The 19,085-nt window shown below is 40.0% G+C and overlaps 1 protein-coding gene across 2 annotated transcripts in view; it reads right to left on the minus strand.

The window, feature by feature from the left end:
* Positions 1–19,085, minus strand: part of IL1RAP (interleukin 1 receptor accessory protein) — a 132,395-nt gene that overhangs the window by 47,803 nt on the left and 65,507 nt on the right. The window lies entirely within an intron of this gene.

Consider the following 19,085-nt stretch of genomic DNA (forward strand, 5'->3'; position numbering starts at 1 on the left):
CTCCCCCACTTGCATTCTCTCTCTCTCTCTCTCTCTCTCAAAATAAATAAGCAAACTTTAATAATAATAATAATAATAATAATAATAATAATTGCATGTAATAGAAACCCGTGGTATGAAGAAATTATTTCTCTATCTTCCTTTATCATCTTTTGATTACCTCTTGGATAATGATTTGATCTTATAACTTGATCCTATTGTACCCTATAAGGTATGATGGAGAATCTCACCTGAAAAAGAAATCATGTGCTCTTTCACCCCTGTGGGGACAGAGGAGGTTCTACGGGGAAAACTGTAACTGAAAAGACAACCCTCAAGACTCTCGGTTCTTCCCAGGTCTCCTGATTTAGTGCCTAGATCTGCCCAGGCAAAGGTATCTACGTAACAGACTCACAAGCAAACCACATGTGTAATAAATAAAATGAAGTTCACCACTAAAGTTTGTGGTTGTTTGTCAAGGCAACATTTTTGTGGCAGCAGATAACCAAGAGAACAACTAAATTTGTGGCTACTTTAATTTTGATAAAAGCAAAAATTGGAAGCCATGTGACATGCAGAAGAATTTGTAAGCAGTAAACCCTTAAGTAATAGATCTCTGAGAAATTTAACAAACTGGCTTTTCCAAGACTCAACAAATTACTATTATTTATAATCACTATGCTTTTATTTAGAAATACCTTTTAAAATCCAATATACAAAGAAAGAATGGGAAAGATCAAAATGTTGTCCACACCAATCCAAATATGACAGTAATTTTTAAAAATAAAACATTTATCTTACCAGATTCTTGAAATACATTTTCATTAAAGTTAAAAAGTTGCAGAATCAGCTCATTCAGTTTATAGGAAATTACAACTGTAGTTTTTCAGATACATATGTCAGATTGAATACATGCAACCAATTTCACTCCTTTCTGAAACTTCACTGAAACTAAAATAATGTTTCAAGACATAACCCCAAGTAATAGCAAGAATAGGAAAAAAGACAGGAACAACATCAAAATTGACAAGCTGTAATCAGTTCAGCACATTTAAACAGACAAATCCTAAACTGGCACGGAAGGCTGGAGAGCATACCAATGTACAATTCCGAATTCAGAAAAGACCCAGAAGGAACTGTCAGCCCTGAGATAAGGAATCACCAGTGCCATTCACTCAATATTTCCGGGTTCTCTTCTAGGTTGAAGACTCCACTTTTCCACCCCTCTGAAGGAGAGGCCATGTGACTAAATTTGGCCAATATGATGTAGTGAGTGTCACTTGTGTTGATTATTTTAAGGGCTAGAACATATTTTATCATGTTCCCTTTTCGTCTGCCTTGGCAAATAGAAAAGCACAGGGATTGAGCCTCCTTTAACTTGGGTCCCTTGATGTAGATGACATAAAACAAAGGAAAAAAAACCAGAAAGCAGAGAACCATCAATTAAATAAGTCAATGAAAACAGACTTACACCACAAAACTATTTTTTTTTAAAAAAACTGGAAAAAGAGAAGATGCTATAAAGAACCAGAGAGTAAGAAAGGAGACCAAAAAAAAAAAAAAAAAAAAAAAAAAGGTCACTTACAAAAGACCAGGGATCAAAATGGCTTTGATGGCTTTGGAACTTTCAAAAACAAGATTGGAAACTGGAAGATAATGAAGCAATGTATGTGAAGGGGAATTATTTTCAATTTTGAAACTAAACCCAAGGAAACAATCAAGTGTGAAGGTGGCATTTTCAGGCACATCAAGACTCAGTAATTTTACTTCCCATATGCTCTTTATCATGAGGCTTCTGAGGGATTTGTGTTAGTAAAATGAGAGGGAAAAAAAGCAAATTATGGGATAGAGGAAGAAGGGATCCAGTTCAAGACAGAGGGGAAAGGAATCTCCAGAATAACAATGAAGGAGATTCTAGGCACACAGCTATGCAGCAGGGCTTGGTGATGAACCAAGGTAAGTAGAAGGGGATGGAAATCTCAAATTAAAAAAATAATAATAATTGTAACTAATAAATTACCTGATGAAATTAGCGCTGTGGAAAATTATGCTGAAAGGCAACTGTAAAGTATGAAACAGTTATCCAGAAGATCCAAATTAAAGTGAGCATATGAAGGCAAGGCAATTAATAACTTCCAAAAGTAAGAAAGTAAACATAATCATAGTTCATTAATATGTGAAGGCATATTAATTAAATGATTATTGATTCAAATATTGTAGCACATACGTAGAGAAGAATGGGTAAATAGAGGGTACGGCCATTTAAGAGAGAGAAATCTCATTTACTATAATTAAAAAGTGAGGGGCGCCTGGGTGGCTCAGTCGGTTAAGCGTCCGACTTCGGCTAAGGTCATGATCTCACAGTTTGTGGGTTTGAGTCCTGTGTCAGGCTCTGTGCTGACTCTCAGATACTCTCAGATCTCATTTACTATAATTAAAAAGTGAGGGGCGCTTAGGTGCCTCAGTCAGTTAAGTGTCCAACTTCGGCTAAGGTCATGATCTCACAGTTTGTGGGTTTGAGACCTGTGTCAGGCTCTGTGCTGACTCTCAGATCCTGGAGCCTGTTTCGGATTCTGTGTCTCCCTCTCTCTCTGCCCTTCCCCTGTCTCTGTTTCTCTCTGTGTCTCAAAAATAAGTGTTTAAAAAAAAAAAGTGAAAAAAAAAATAATGCCCAGAGTTGGCTACATGAAAAATAACAATAGGCACAAATTGATTAGCAAAATATAGATAGGAAATGCCAGAAGAAATCAATAAAATACCTCGAAGTGGTGGCTTCTGAAGAAAAGAGCTAGCAGATGTGAGGCAACTTTAGGCAGAAAGAGTACAATTATTTGGTGTAAACCTTTTAATATATTGGCCTTAAAAAAATCTCTGTGCGTGATTTCTCTGAACATAATTAACCTAATAATTAGAAGAAAAAAGGGAAGGAAAGATGGTAGGAAGGAAGGGAGTGCATATCTATCATGCAATACAATTGGCAAAGCCAATCTCCGTGTTTCACCACCCTAATCATATCAACTTTCCGTTAGGACAAAAAAAAAAGTCTTGATTTCACTTTTTAATTCCAAAATTTGTTATCAGTGTGCTTTGGCACGGCAGTCATTCACTTTTGAATTATAAGGTAGAGTTTAAAAGAAAAAGAGAATGACAGGCAGCTGATGGTATCTGGAACGTCACCATACTGTTTGTCACCTGAAGGGAAAAGATGCCACTGCCTTCTGTATTTCATAAAAATATGTTTTATGCTGTTCCATAAACATATGCACCTCCCTCAAGAGGTCTTTCTATGTGTCCACATGTGGATGATGGTAGAGGCAAGGCTATCAAATGAAAGTTAACATCCTTCTCTCAACTCTGCTCTCTAATACTCTCAATTCAGATCACCCCAACTTGGGCCAGTAGACAGCAGTTCTCACGCCATGACTGTCATAACAGGAACCCTGGTAAACCAGACAGAAAGAAGAGACCCATCTGAGGGTTAATGGCACCTTGATTAAAGGAGACTTCCTGACACCAATATTACAAATTGTCACTTTGTTTGGTGCCTGGAGGTCTTTACAGTCCTGGGAATGATGAATAGTAAGATGGATGATAAGTGACAGGTCCATTTTTCTTTTGTAAAAGTAGGAGAATGCAGACTGTGAAAAGGGGGATGAGCAGACCGCGAGTGTGACATCTCAACCGCAAGCATGTACTCAGACCAACCGAGGAGGAAGTAGGACATGGAACTCCGGTGACCACTGGGGCAGATGTGGCAGAGACTGGCTTAATGTTCCTGAACCCTGGTTTCCCTTGGCCCATATGGAAACTACATATCCTTGGCAACTGAATTGGGGCCATTTGGTTTGGTTCTGGCCAATGGATGCAGCTGGAAATGTTTTAACCTGAAACTCCCAGCTTAACCTACGAAGCTTTCTCCTTCCCTCACATGGAGTCCCTGAGGGCCAGAAAATTTTGAATAACATAGTATCACAAGATGGAAGGAGCCTGGATCCCTGCCACTGTTTGGAGCAGAGCTCCTTGGAAATGCCATCTCACTTTCAGGGGGCTGTGATTGAGTGAAGAAATCAGCTTCTATTGCGTTCAGCCACTGAGATGTGGGGGCATATTGTTACAGTAACTAGTATTTCCATCTTTCTTACACTAACTAGTATTTCTACCTTAACTAACAAAAGGCAGGATTCTCCTTTTATCGCATAACTTAATACATCAAGAGCAGACACATTTTAAAACAGCTTTTGTTAAAGTCCCTCACATACTAAAATTTAAATGCAGATCAATCACTTAGATTTTTGGCCGATTCCATAGACTTAGAATCTTTTCAATCAATTTAAATGCAATTCATCTTAAAGTGGCAAATAAATCACTATACCTACTAGGTATCTCCCTTACAGATTGTCCCATGGGCCAAGTAAACATATCTATAAAGTGAATCAGCCTCCTTTACAATAGGGACTGAAAAATACACATATCGGCATTCCTAAACATTAGCCAAAAAAAAAAAAAAAAAGGTATTATTGAGATTTTTCTTTGGGGTGTTTGTCCATTTGAAATTTGTTCTCTGAGTTTTTAAGTTTCCCTCGCCAGCCACCCGAGGGTATTTTGTTGGAGCTTTTTAAATTATTCAATGAACAAATAAAAATAAAATCTATGGCAACAGGCTGGAGTGTCATGTAATACCAAATTAATTATATGACTCACTGCAGGCACCAGCTGAAGAAAAGACTGGGGAAAAGGCTGCTATGCAAATATATTTGTCTCTAATAACAGCAAAGGGAATTTAGCAAATTATTGGCAGAGCGAATTACTTTTTTGTTTAAAATGTCCCTTCTTACCCGGTGTGCTCCACAGTGGAAGTCCTCTCTCAACTGGCCCCTCGACATGGGGAGCCACGAAGTCATCATTTCCCTCAGCCAAAGGATTTCTTAAGGCTGAGGCTGGGTGGCACAGAGGACTAATGGAATGTGCAAAGCTTCCCAAAGCCAAGTCACTGGAAAATCCAACCCACGCTCCTGACAGCAATTAGCATTTATATAGCAGGGTATACATTTTAACTAATTAATCTCACAACACCCTCTTGGGCTTTCATGCCCATTCCCACATTACATGCCAGGAAACGGAGACAGAGAGATTAATTGACTTACTTTTGCCTGACTGGTAGCACAAATAAAGGCTTCCTGAACATAGATCTAGGATGCTTGTCCCTAATCTGTGCTCACACATTCAAAGCAAGATATTTCCCACAGGAAAAGCTATTCATATATTTGTATTTATTAAATATTCATTCAGAATCTGCTGGGAGCAAGGCACTGGGCTGGGTGCTGGGTAGAAAGATATGTAGATATAAAAACTTAGGAAGCTCAGGTATAAAAAAGAAAAAGGGAAAGATTTAAATGTTGGACGACTTCAGGTAGAATTACTTTCCATATGTGATTAATCGCCATATGCCACTTAATTGACATATAACCTTGGGCAAATTCTTCCCCTCTCAGACTCAGTTTTTGCATGTGTAACATGCCTACCTTATAGTGTTGAGTGAGGATTAAGGGGCTTGGTAAAATACAAGGAGCTCAGGACATATTGGGCTGAACTTGCATCATAAATCTGAATAGGACCTTGCCTGTCAAGAAGTTGACAATCTTGGAAAAAGAAAGATTAAGTGAAAATACCTGGTGGAATGAACCAACTATTATAATAGGCTTCTAAGTAGGAGTATAGCTATCATATGATTGCATTATATTATATTAGGTAGGGGAAGCAAATGGTAGTCTTGAGATTGGATTGTGATCAGAAACAATCCTTTTTCATATCTTCAGCTGGAACTCAATATGCTTTAAAAACCGTCCCACCAGTAAATTTCAGTAGTCTTATCTAAGCCTGAGGGCAGAGACTAAGTATAATGAAAAGGCTGGTTTTATAACCCATTCTTATAGCTTTGCTTAATTTTGTTTTTCTAGTGGTATACGTGGCTTCTCAGGAAATATTAGCCGGGGACTGTGGTCTAGGGAGAATCCAAGGTGTGAGTAATGTTGAATGACCTGCACGATGACAAAGAGTAAGTCAACAAGTTGAGTGTGGGCAAGTTTCTGAGGCAAGATAGAGGAGTGCCAGACACTGGAACATTAGCAGGAGCCCTAATAGAGGAGGCATATGGCACAGAGCACAGAGCACCACAGTTGGGGACAACAGATATTATTTAAAGACAGGCTTTGGCACCTGCATTTATTAATTCATTAAAAAATTACACAGTGAGCATCCTGCCATGGGTCAAGCTCAGGATGCACTGGTGAACAAAACAAAGGTCTCATGGAGCCTACCTCCTAACACAGGGAGACTGACAATCAAATAAGAAAAGTATAGGGGTGCCTGGGTGGCTCAGTCGGTGAAGCGTCCGACTTCAGCTCAGGTCATGATCTTGCGGTTCATGAGTTCAAACCCTGCGTCGGGCTCTGTGCAGACAGCTCAGAGCCTGGAGCCTTCTTCAGATTATGTGTCTCCCTCCCTCTCTGTCCTTCCCTGCTCCTGCTCATGCTCTGTCTCTCCCTCTTTCTTTCTTTCTTTCCTTCTTTCTTTCTTTCTTTCTTTCTCAAAAATAAACATTAAACAATTTTTTTTAAATAAATAAGAAAAGCACAGAGTATTTTGGAAGGTTAGTCAATGGAACAAAGAAAAACATAAAACCTGGTAAGAGGGATCAGGAATGAGGGAGAGGGAAGAGCGAAGAAGGAGGAATTTACAATTTTAAAGAGGGCAGTCAGGGTGAGTCCCTCAGCCATTACGAAACTCAGCTCCTAAAACCAAAACTTCAAGCTCATACTACAGAGGAGTTATGAAAACTGAATGAGCCTAAGACATAAAGTACAATAGCAACTGTAAAGTTCTATGCACATATTAGTTACAATTAATCTGTGTGCTGCCATTTTCTATGTGACCTTTGGAAAACGATTTTCTCACTCTGGTCTATGGAAGAAACTGCTAGTCATGTCCCACTGACCTTGTCCCCACACTCCCCTTCTTCAAAAGTATGGGAATTTTCATCTGGGCACATAGCCGTTCAGAAGAAAGACTACATTTCCCAAGCTTTCCCCTCACTTGGATGTGCTCAAGTGGCAAGTTCTAATCATTGGAATATATTTGAAATTTCATGTGGTAGATTCCAAAAACATTTTTTTCTTTTTATTATTATTATTATTATTATTATTATTATTATTATTATTATTATATTTGAGAGAGCATGCACGTGCACACATGAGCAGGGGAAAGGGCAGAGGGAGAGAGAGAGAGAGAGAGAGAGAGAGAGAGAGAGAGAATATTAAGCAGGTTGTATGCTCAGTGTTGAACCCCATGCCCGGCTCGATCTCCCAACACTGAGATCATGACCTGAGCTGAAATCAAGAGTCGGACACCTAACCGACCGAGCCCCCCAGGTGTCCCCAAAACATTTCTTGAGAGATACTGGTATGTTCCTAGGCTCCGGCTCCCATCCCATTTCTTCCATCCTGCTGCTTGGAACAGGGATGCTACATCATGGAAGATAAGAATGAAGGGCACACCTAACAGATGGTGGAATGTGCAAGTGAAAGGCATAACGTAAGGTGCTGCCTTACCAGCCCTCAGCATTCTAGCTCTAGATTTTACATAAGAAAGAAACTTTCCCATATCATTGCTATTCAAAGTGTGGTTCACAACCCACCAGCATCATCAGCACCTTGGTAGCTTGTCAGAACTGAAGATCTTTAGGCCCCACCCAGACTAACTGAATTAGAAACTACAGTTTAACAAGATTTTCAGATTATTCCTAAGCACGCTAACATTGGATAAGTATTAGTTTAAACCAGGATTGTTTTGTGTGTCCTTAGTCACAGTTGATCATCATACTGAAGGATAACAATGTCTTATTTAATCTATTAAAGTAGGCAGATTGTTGAATAAATTGTGAGGTTTATCTACCCCATAAGTCTATGTCTCTTTGATTAGTTACGTTTAAAAAATATTTTCTTTTTTGTTCCTCAATGGAAAAAAAAAATGCTTAAAATAGCAGGATATTCTTCTAGCAAAGTTCTATAGCAAACAACTGTTTTAAAAAAAATCTACAAACTACATTTCCTAGAATATGATGTAAGTAGAAAAATATTATTAAAAGAGGTATTTTTTTTTAATCCAGGGGAGAGCTACCCAAACAAAGGTCTAGAAAATGTTTCTGAAGTTCTGTGGTTATCAACTAAGCTTTGAAAAGAAGAGAGAGAAGTGAGGGGTGGGGGAGGAAGAGCCGGAGAGGCTGTGAGCATCCATCAGAAATCCTCATGTCGCTTGTACTGTTCAACAACACTGAGCTAATAACTCGGCAGATGGTTTTCCTGGACCAGATAATTAGACATACCTTACTCCCACCAAAAAAGGGAGTTTTCTTGATTGAGTAATTTGAAGAAAATAAGAAATAGTCCTGAGCAGATGAGAAGATTTGTGAGATAAAGAAAGCATGCCAAATTCAGAAAGCTGGTTGATGGGGGCAGGGGGTGGGGGATCCGCATGCGACAGCCTCAATTTTGCAGATGTCGTTAGAGCTTGCTCCTAGGACAAGTTTTATTCCCGATTGTGTGCTGCTCCTTCCTATAGCACCAGACTTTCATCTTTACCCTGCCCTAAAGACTGTTACTTTATATCAATTAAAAGAGGTGGGTCTGGCCAGTTCTTTTACAAAATGTGGAGCAAATAATTACCAGGCAAAGACGAAAACAAAGAAAATAACATAAAGGAAGAGGTAAAAGAGGAAAATGAACCCTCACCGATGAAAACATCCAAACCCATGAAGTTTAAAGCCAGAACATATACCATTGTCACTGATACTTAAAGTTACGAAATCACATTATCTAAAAGATGACTGAGAGTTGGGGTTTTTCAGAGCCTAATTATCATCACGGAGCCAGTACACCAGGCTCTCTGAACAGTATGGTTTTCATTCCGTCTCTGTCATGTGGAGGTTCCTTTCTGACTTTCTGAACATGAGTGCCACGTCCTACAAAGTTTCCCTCGTGGCAGAGGATGTGAGGAAAAACCCCGGGGTCTCCATCTCCAGAGAATTTTACAGTCCCTAGGTCTAGAAGAGCGGCTGAAGGTCTGCAGGCTCTTTCTTGGTCTCCATGAAGTCAGACACAACTGGTTTTTGGAGCTCCAACAAAAGGATGCTTAATCATCATGTGTTAATGTCCAAGTAGGGTCCAACAGACCCCCTGCCTGCTGCTGTGCATAATCAAGAAGAACACGGAATAGCATCATCTAATAGCCACCTACAAAAGGCTCTGTTTCTCCCATCAAAGTTGCAGCAGGGGTTAGCAGGCTAAAGAATGGATTCTGGGTGTGCTGCCTCTGTACCATGGTTCCATTATTTTCTTTAAAAAAAAATTCTTGTAATGAGCATCCTCATGTAGCTGAAGGGAATGATTTTCTTTGCAGGGCTGTTGTGACCATACATAAACTGGCTTATGTCAAGTGTGGCACAGCACACTGGAGAAACTCTAAGCAGTCATTATCTGGTTTCTATGGTTTTTTTTTTTATCCCTAAGAAATCTTTTCTAATCTGTGATTAAGATGTAAAGATCCAATTACCATTCTCATATAATAATCAAGCAGCCTTCACTCTCTATTTTCATTATTACATAATATTTATTCAGGGTCCTATGAGTGCCAGCGGCTATAAACAAAATGCAGGGAAAAACATGATCTCTGCCTTCAGATTTCTATTCAAGAACCAGGTTGTCAGCATTAGAAGTAAAGGTATTTCACACTCTATCATAGAATCCCAGAACATAAGGATTTTAGGTCTGCTTGTAGCCTCCAGTGTTGGTAGAATAGCTGGTAATACCCCATACCACAGATGAGTGAATGAAGCTAAGAGAGAATAAAAACAGGTCTGAGCCAACAATCGATGATAGAGGTGTGAAGGGGCCAAACCATGTCTCCTATATCCCGAAACAACTTTCCCTCTGGCGTATACGGTACCTAGTCTCTGGAGTCTGACAATCCTAGTTCAAATTCTTGTTCTGTCACTTCCTAGCCATGTGAGTACCCACAAGCAAATTAAATATCCTATATGCCAAAGCAGGCTAATCTGAAGATTAAATGGGACAACACCTTTAAAGTATTTAGCAGAGAGCTGTTCAGTGGTCCTATTATTTATACTGCATTCTTCTCTGAATTCCACGCTGAGTATGGCCAATTTCAAACTGAATATGGCCCAACAAATGTTGTTAACATTTAAACTATGGGGACTTGCCCCTAACAAAGTGTTTGAGGGCATTAGACTGCAAGGCAGTTTAAAAAACATTCAGAATAACACTTTCATTTTACAAACAGGGCAACTAAGCCCAGAGAGCTAACTTGATAAATGGCACTGAGCTCACGAGTGGCAAGCACGGAATCGCTTCTTTTTGATCCAAATGTCATTTCCTTTCTCTTACATCATCCGGGTAAAATAGATATTCCTAAGACATATCTCCAGAAACACTCCTAGTTGGTACTGGGGATGTAAGCAGTACAATATTATATTCCTCTTCCAAATAGAGGATGAAATAGGCAAAATAGCAAACCTCAGAATAGTGGAACAAATAGCATTAACAATGGACTGCAGATGATAACTTTGCGTGCATTCTATGTGATCAAGCCACACAACTATTCTTTTCCTCCCACTCATACTATAGGTAAAGACACTGGTATGTGGATCTTGTCTTTGAGGCTGAAAACAAAGTAGGTGGTAATGCGGACCATACTTGGGGCACCTGGAAAGAAGGATCCTGTTTCCTCATATGTAATAATGCATGAAGCAAAATACAATGCTAATGAAAGTACCTACCACATAAAATGGTTGACAGGGGTAAAAAAGGTCATACACAAAAATACCATAGGCTCAGGTGCACAGTATGAACCTAATAAATTTTAGCTACGATTATGTTGATTTTCATAGATGAGGGAATTAAGACCTAGAAAGATAGCAGGGAAAACAAATTATTGCGTGTATTGGCTTGTGAGTTTTTACTGCACTTTACCAGAGCCAGGGAAAGAAAACACAAAATTAAGACTTGGATCCTAAAATGTAGAAAGCAGGCTAAGCATGGACTGACTTCTTAAATTAGTGTAGATAACTCAAGCAGTCACTTTCCCACTCAACAGTGAGGTGGAAATTTAAAGGCCCTCTAGGTACTCTGGGGCACATGGGTGGCTCAGTCAGTTAAGCATCAGACTTCAGCTCAGGTCATGATCTCATGGTTCGTGAGTTAGAGCCCCATGTCGGGTTCTGTGCTGGCAGCTCAGAGCCTGGAGCCCGCTTCGGATTCTGTGTTTTCCTCTCTCTCTGCCCCTACCCCACTCGTGTTCTGTCTCTATCTCTCAAAAATGAATAAACCTTAAAAAAATTGTTTTAAAGGCCCTCTAGGTACTCAACTGGTCTCCGTGCCCTCCATCTCTACATCAGAAATCCCAATAAAGGTTCAAGGAGACTTGTTCAGTGAAAGTACATCAATGGCCTTGAACTCTCAATTAGGAGCTATCTGATTCCTCCACCTCAAGACTTGCAGCCATATTCTACACATAACCACAAAGCCAAAGGAAAGAACATCTTGCAAGCAACCTCCCCAGCAATTTCTCAGGAAATTGCCTGGAGTAAAAGGGCATTTGAGATCTTCATCACCTGCCAGGATGAGACACAGGCTACAATCCTGCCACTGCATTTAAGAGAGGCATCACCTGTGAAATGCCAGTGCAGTCTCATTCAATTTTAATAATGTGTCAAGTATGTAGATTTTTCTTGAAGGCTGGTCGTGACAAGCAGAAGACAAAAGATTCTGAGAGAAAATCAGGTGAAGCAAACATCAGAAGCTGAGAGCATAAGCAGTGGGGATTGGGGAAACGTCTGGCTGTGAATGATGAGGGGGTGGTGGGAAGGATTCATGAGGGAGGAGTTCAGAGTGGCTGGGTTTTCAGTGGCTCTTTGGCTAGAGAACAGTGTCAGCTCCCAAGAGGAGGAGCAGATCTTGGGAAGATAAAAGCCAAGATACAATCATGGTCCACCTTTCTAAATATTTAAGTCACTTACAATCCACTATGCAACTTAGAAAACCACCACACATTGGAGTAGGAAGGGATCCTTCTGAATCACCCAGGATGACACATTATACAGATTAGGCTCTGAGCCCAGAGTGGTGACAGAGTGCCTGAGTGAAAGACTGGTTAGTAACAGAGGCAAGATGAAACATTCCAGGTCCTAGTTATTTGCCCCATATCACGTTATCTTTTGCCTATAAAACCAACTACGAAAGAGAGTTCACACTGCACTTAAATCAATCAGTCTTTGCTTGTCTTTTCTCCCTGGATGTCAGAGGTTGAATTTTTATACCTATATCTATGTTCAGTTTGTTTGTTTGTTTGTTTTTAAGTCTAGTTGACATACAATGTTACAATAGTTTCAGGTGTACAACATAGTGATTCAACAATTCTATACATTTCACCATGCTCACCACAAATGTAGCCACCACCTGCTCCCATACACTCCTATGACCCTACATTCAGCTCTTGACTCGCTGTAGTCTTAAGGTTGAGGACATTTGCCTCTAACATATATAGTGCTGAAGAGAAAGCGGAAACCACAAACCAAATTTTCTGAACTCCAGAGCTCTTAAAACTTAGGGAGCAAAACAGGAGAAGGAACATTTCATATATGACGTAAAAGCAGTTTAACTCCAGAGAAATCAAAATGTAGAATCTCTCCTATAATATCCTTCTTATTGTTAACCCCCTTTCTCATGACACACATGTTCCCTCGCCACACACATACACCAGTGGTCTGCCACTGAAAAGCAGCAATATAATTACTATACGTTAGAAAAACAAAAATAACATAAATTGGTGCAGGATCAGGAAAAGGATCTGCTGTCATTGCCAAGAGGGCTTTTAGGTGCTTAATGGTACAAGTAAAGCTGTCGTGGTATATATATCTCAGGGGGTATGTGTTCATCCAGGTATAAATCCCAAAGCAAAACTGTCCGGTCCAGAAGGTTCATCTCTGGGCATTTTCAGTCTCCCAATGCTCCAATGTTCTCTACCTCATGGAGAAACTGATTATGAAGGTGGTTGATTAGAAACACAACATCTTGTTTCCATACTCTTAGAGGCAGGAAAATGTGTCAAACTCATCACTTAGGAATCATTGTTTTCTTCCCCCTATCACATCTCATCCAAGATTACAAATCCATGATTGTTAACAGAATCCACAATAATTTATGTTTTACATGGCAATTTCAGACACATTATATCCTTTGATCACACAATGAGGCGTTGTCACCCTGTTTTGGAGTTTGGAAAGAGAGGCTCAGGACTGACTTGGAAAACTCATGGTACTGGTGGGCAGAGTTTTCTGAGTCCAGAACCAATGACCCTCCGAGAGCCAGTCCTTTCTCCATTAACCCTCTCAGGCTCTCTTGTATCATGCTCAGTCCTTTGATTTCCAGTTTAAAGACTTTATACATAATTTCTTCCCTCAATTCTTCCCACTCAGATTATTTATGTTAACAAACATCTCAAACTATGTTTTTTCCTTCTGTCTTAAAAAAACCTTTTTTTGTTTATTCATTTTTGAGACAGAGAGAGAGTGAGCAGGGGAGGGGCAGAAAGAGGGAGACACAGAATCCAAAGTAGGCTCCAGGCTCCGAGCTGTCAGCACAGAGCGCAACATGGGGCTCGAACTCATGAACCAGGAGATCATGACCTGAGCCAAAGTCAGAGTCTTAACTGACTGAGCCACCCTGGTGCCCGCTTTCCTTCTGTCTTCTAGCCAACTAGCTACTGAACCTTTGTTTGAATATAGGAATGCAGTCTCAGACAGATATATTTAAATTTCCTTGACACTAAATATATAGTTCCTGAGGTACCTTTTGTAGTGTTCTCTATAGAGAATAACAACATAGGGTTGGGGCACCTGATTTCTTATCCTAACTCTGTCAGTGTGACCACCACCATCATTATTATTATAACTACCACAACCAACTAATAGTGAATGCTTCCCATATGCCAGCTATTAAGTGATTTACTTTTGCTATCTCTTTTAATTCTCCTAACCATTCTTTCAGATAACTTTATTATTGCCCCCACTTAATAAATGCATGAGTCTTAGGTAAGTTAAAAAACATCCACATGATTACACATAGTTAATTAATTAAACAAGGAGGCCATTAGACTCAGGTGGTTTTAATGCCTTAGCAGCCTACCTAAGCAAACCAAAGCCTAAGCCTGTAATGCCTCAAGGTCAAAAAATCAAAACCCAAGGCAACTGATTACAAACAGCCAACTAGACTTTATCAGGTAATGCAACTACTCAAACTATAGTCAAATGAACAGTTCTCTTCTTTGCTTCCACCTCTTCTCTAGAAAAGTCTTGCCCCCACTTCCCATTGTTGAAGTGCTCCCAATGACTTCCAGTTTGGTACTGCCTAATTCAAATCGATTTTTTGCTCAAATAAACTCTTAAAATTTTTAATATGCCTCAGTTTATCTTTTAGCGATAGTAAGTTTGTGACAGAGGATTCTAACACAGATCTGCCTCATTCCAGACCTTAAAATTTAACCCTGACGGTGGCCAAATAACTTCCCTTTTCTTGCATCCAGCTTTCTCATGTATAATATGTAAGAAGGTAACACTGGATGAGCTCTGATTCCTTCCACCTCTACAATATGATGGGTTTACAATCAAGACTAACTTCAAGAGTGTTTTCTAGCTGAATCTTAAAAACGTAAAATCAAGCCAGTTTTTCAGGGAAAAGAGTGGAGTTGGGGTGCTAGTTAATATAGAGTGGAACAAACTGGGTCTTTTTAATGAGGAGCATAAAATCCTTGATTAGTGGTTCCCAGCATCAGAAGGCACACGTCACAGCCAAGAGGCAACCGGCCAGATCACATCTGTCTGAATTAGAGTGTCATTATGTAGTCATGTTTCCAATGGAGACAATGAAGCTATCTTCAATGCTCAACTTCTCCTCACAACACCCCCTTTTAAAAAGCAGAGAAGTCAGAAATGTCAGCTTGTCCTCGAAGGCAGCTCCCTCAGGCATTAGCTGCCTCTGTCTTATTAAGTATAGTCAGGCATGACTCAGCTCCTCCATCAACTGTCTGTGAAGGAGAACATTTCACGCTGGTAGAAAATCACCTTAAGCAGAAATATAGAAGGCATTTAAGGTACACAATTAGAGCTGCATTGCTTATTACTCAAAATCAAATCATCCTTTTCTTATCCTAGACAGGAGAGCATAATCGCAGCCAATAGGGAAACAAAACTGCATTCGCTTAGAGCACATACGATCACCCTGTTCACCTCTGGTTACAACTATCAGCCACTCAGACACCTCTTCTGTCTGGGTTAGAAAGAAAGGTGAACCGTGGGTTATGGCATGTCCTTCAATCAATAAACCCGCAGTGAAAACCTAATACATGCAACAGTTTATAATATGCAGGTTCCAACGTGGGGATAAAGACACAAGGAAGACATGGTCTCTCATCTCAAAGATCTCACTAGCTAGAGAGGAAGCGCAGACAATCACAATGCCAGCAAAATGAAGTAAATGTTCAAACAAAAAAGATACAGCATGTCATAAGAGGGCAGAAGGAATCCTTATCTCTGACGGTGAGAGGTGGGAAGTTCAACGAAACCTTCACAGGAGAGATGGCATATGAATTAAGCCTGAAAACCGAATAGACGATGCAGTGACAGATTCGAGGGGAGGGGTCCACGCTGATGGAACATGGTGAGCAAAGGCCTAGAGCGTGCAGGAACTGTGATGAGCCCGTCAGTCAACTGAGTGGGGGGTGTGGCAGCAGAGCCCAAGAATGGAAGACCATGGTTCTACAGGGTAAGAAGTTCATACTTTATCTTGCAGGAACTGGGAGTCACTGATGCTTCTGGAAGAATGAAGTGACACATATTAATTACAACTATGGTGGAGATAAAGACTGGATTGGGAAATACATGTTTGTGCCCTGAGACTCTCTGATGGGTCATACACATGTGCAATTCCACATGAATCAAGAATGGAATTTCCCTATCTACTTGTCATCTCAGCTTTTCCTTGTACACACCACAAATGAAGACAGAAGAGACCATTACAGCAATGGGGAAGGAGGGAGTGGGTAGGCAGTGAAGCTGATCGCTTCTGAGGTGGTCCTTTTGCTCTACAGTTGCTGGAGGGGAGGACTGTGAGTTATCGATGTGAGAGAGACATTACTGTTCCTTCTCCATCTCCCAACCCCCGTCATCGCCACTGATAGTACATGGGGCTGTAGAGGGGGCAACAGTTTTATTAGAGTTCCTAAAATTTAATTATCCAGAACCTTTACTGTGTCTCTCTTGAGCCTGTCTGCAAATTATTTTAATAACCAGAAACCTCAATGAATGGCAGTGCTCTATATCGCAGCATACTGTCTATATATCACTTATGGCACGTAGAACACCATTCCATGGGTACAGATGTTTCAAGGCCTGGATCCTCCTTCTATCTACCTAAGAGCTCCTTGTTAACAGGAAAACTGTCCTTTTCATCGTCATGACCCCACTATGCTTGAAAAAACCAAAAAGCTCTTAAACATTCTAAGCAGAGAAGAAAACAGTGGCAGATCCACTGGAAAAAGGACTTTAAAATTACTAAAAAAATTAAAGGTTAGCAGAGATAAGGCACACATGAGAAGAAAATATTTTAAAATTACACATCTGATAAAGGACTTACATGCAGGACATATAAAAAACTCAAAATTCAGCAAGAAAGCAATTTAAAAAGGGACAAAAGATTTCAATAGGCATTTTATCAAAGAAGATATACAGATGGCAAATAAGCCCATGAACACATAGCCCAAATCATAGTCATTAGTTGCCAATTAAAAATCACATAAGATACTACTCCATACTTCTTAGAATGGCTAATATTTAAAAAATGGAAAATACCAAGTTTGGGGGAGAATATGCAGCTGTTGAAAGTCTCATTCATAGCTGATGGGAATGCATAATGAAGTACAATCGCTTTGGAAAACAAGTAACATTTTCCTCTTAAGTTACACATAACACTTACAGTAGGATCCAGCAATATTAGTTCTAGATATTTACCCAAGAGAAATGAAAATTCATGTTCAGACCCAGATTGTTATGGCAGTCTTAAGCATGATTGTCAAAACCCTGAAGCACCCAAATGAACATCAGCTAGCGGATGAATAAACAAACTGTGGTATGTCTATAAAATGGAATACGACCCAGCAACAAGAAACGGACTTCTGATACACTAGACAATATGAGCACATCTCAAGTACATTATACTTAGTGAAAGAAGTCCAATATCATATGATTCCATCTAAATGACATTCTGGATAAGGCATAATTATAGGCACATAAAACAGATCAGTGATTGCTAGGGGCTTGGGTCAGGAAAGGTTGGCCGTACAGTAGAAGCATGAGAGAAATTTGGGGGCATAATGGAACTTTGTTGCCCCTGAAATGCAGCAGCTTTCATGTGGCTGTATGCATTTGCTAAAATTCAGAGACTCCATACACCAAAACCTGATTGATACTATATGAAAATAAAACAGTAAATAAAAATACATAAATTCCAAAAGGCCAAAAGTTGTGTGTGGAATAAAAATGGATCTAAATAATTCCAGGCTCTTCATTAGAGATTTGGCTTTATTTGCAACAACTGGCAGGGGAGAGACATTTGGTTATAGACTCATTCTGCACTGCCTGTTCCCAACCATATCCGAGAAGTCAAATCCTCCAAGACCCAACTTGGTCACTACTGCTCTAGATATGGCTGGCTCTCTCTTGTGACACTGACTACTTTCCTCCTTGCATAACTGTTATTTACGTTTGTGGCTGATCTCTGGCTAGATTGTGAGCTCAAAGACAGGGCTTGGATCCTGACTAGCCAACATAATGTTGAGCACACAGAGTTTGGCAGATATTTGTTTCAAATTGGGTGCGATGAGGAAGCTTACTATAAAAGCAAAGATCAAGGGGCGCCTGGGTGGCGCAGTCGGTTAAGCGTCCGACTTCAGCCAGGTCACGATCTCGCGGTCCGTGAGTTCGAGCCCCGCGTCAGGCTCTGGGCTGATGGCTCGGAGCCTGGAGCCTATTTCCGATTCTGTGTCTCCCTCTCTCTCTGCCCCTCCCCCGTTCATGCTCTGTCTCTCTCTGTCCCAAAAATAAATAAAAAACGTTGGGAAAAAATTAAAAAAAAAAAAAAAAAAAAAAAAAAAAGCAAAGATCAATAACTGAATAGGGATAAAAGTCTACACTTCCTCAGAACTTCCTGATACACACGTTATGCTTTCCCATACAAATCATCTCAGAGATGATGTAAGGACTGGCATTTCAGCCAATTATCACATCCATTCCTTCATTCACTGAGTTTTTATTGAACGCTTAGTAAGTGCAAAGCCTTATGCCAGCTACTAAAGATAGAGAGGTGAATAAACCTGTGTCTGTCCCCATGAAACTTTAATTTCAGGGAAGATGACAGATATTAAATAAAGAATTAACTCAGTAATTAAGTAAATATTTACATAATTAAGAACTTAGATGGGATCATAGCAGGTACAAAGAAAAAGAAGTACAGAGTGATGTGAAAGAATATATAACAGGGAGATATATGTCTGAGCCCAAGTGCTTGGAGGAAAAAGGGGATGTTCTCTGAAGAACTGACTTTTGCACCGAGCGCTGTAGAATAAAGACAAGAGGAACAAAGTTGAGGGGAGAGTGTGTGGTAGACTTAGAGTAGAAAGGAAACACTCTGTGTGAATGTCTGAGAGTATCTCAGGAAGCTTCATTGCCAGGGTCAGGAAGATAGAACACAAGGAGGTTGAATCAATGAGTATAGATCCAAATATATAAGGCCATGTAGGCCACCGTAAGGAATTGAAATTTTATCCTCAGAATAACGGGAAATACTTTCGAGATTTTCATCAGAGGAAGATTATTTAATTTAACATTTTAAGTAGGTAACACTGGTTGCCATGTGAAGAATGGGCTATAGGGAGCAAGAGTGGAAGAGGAATGGCCAGTTGTGAAGCTACTGCAGAAAAGTCAA

This window comes from Panthera onca, chromosome C2 (assembly GCF_046562875.1).
Source record: "Panthera onca isolate mPanOnc1 chromosome C2, mPanOnc1 haplotype 2, whole genome shotgun sequence".
Classification (NCBI taxonomy): Eukaryota; Metazoa; Chordata; class Mammalia; order Carnivora; family Felidae; genus Panthera; species Panthera onca.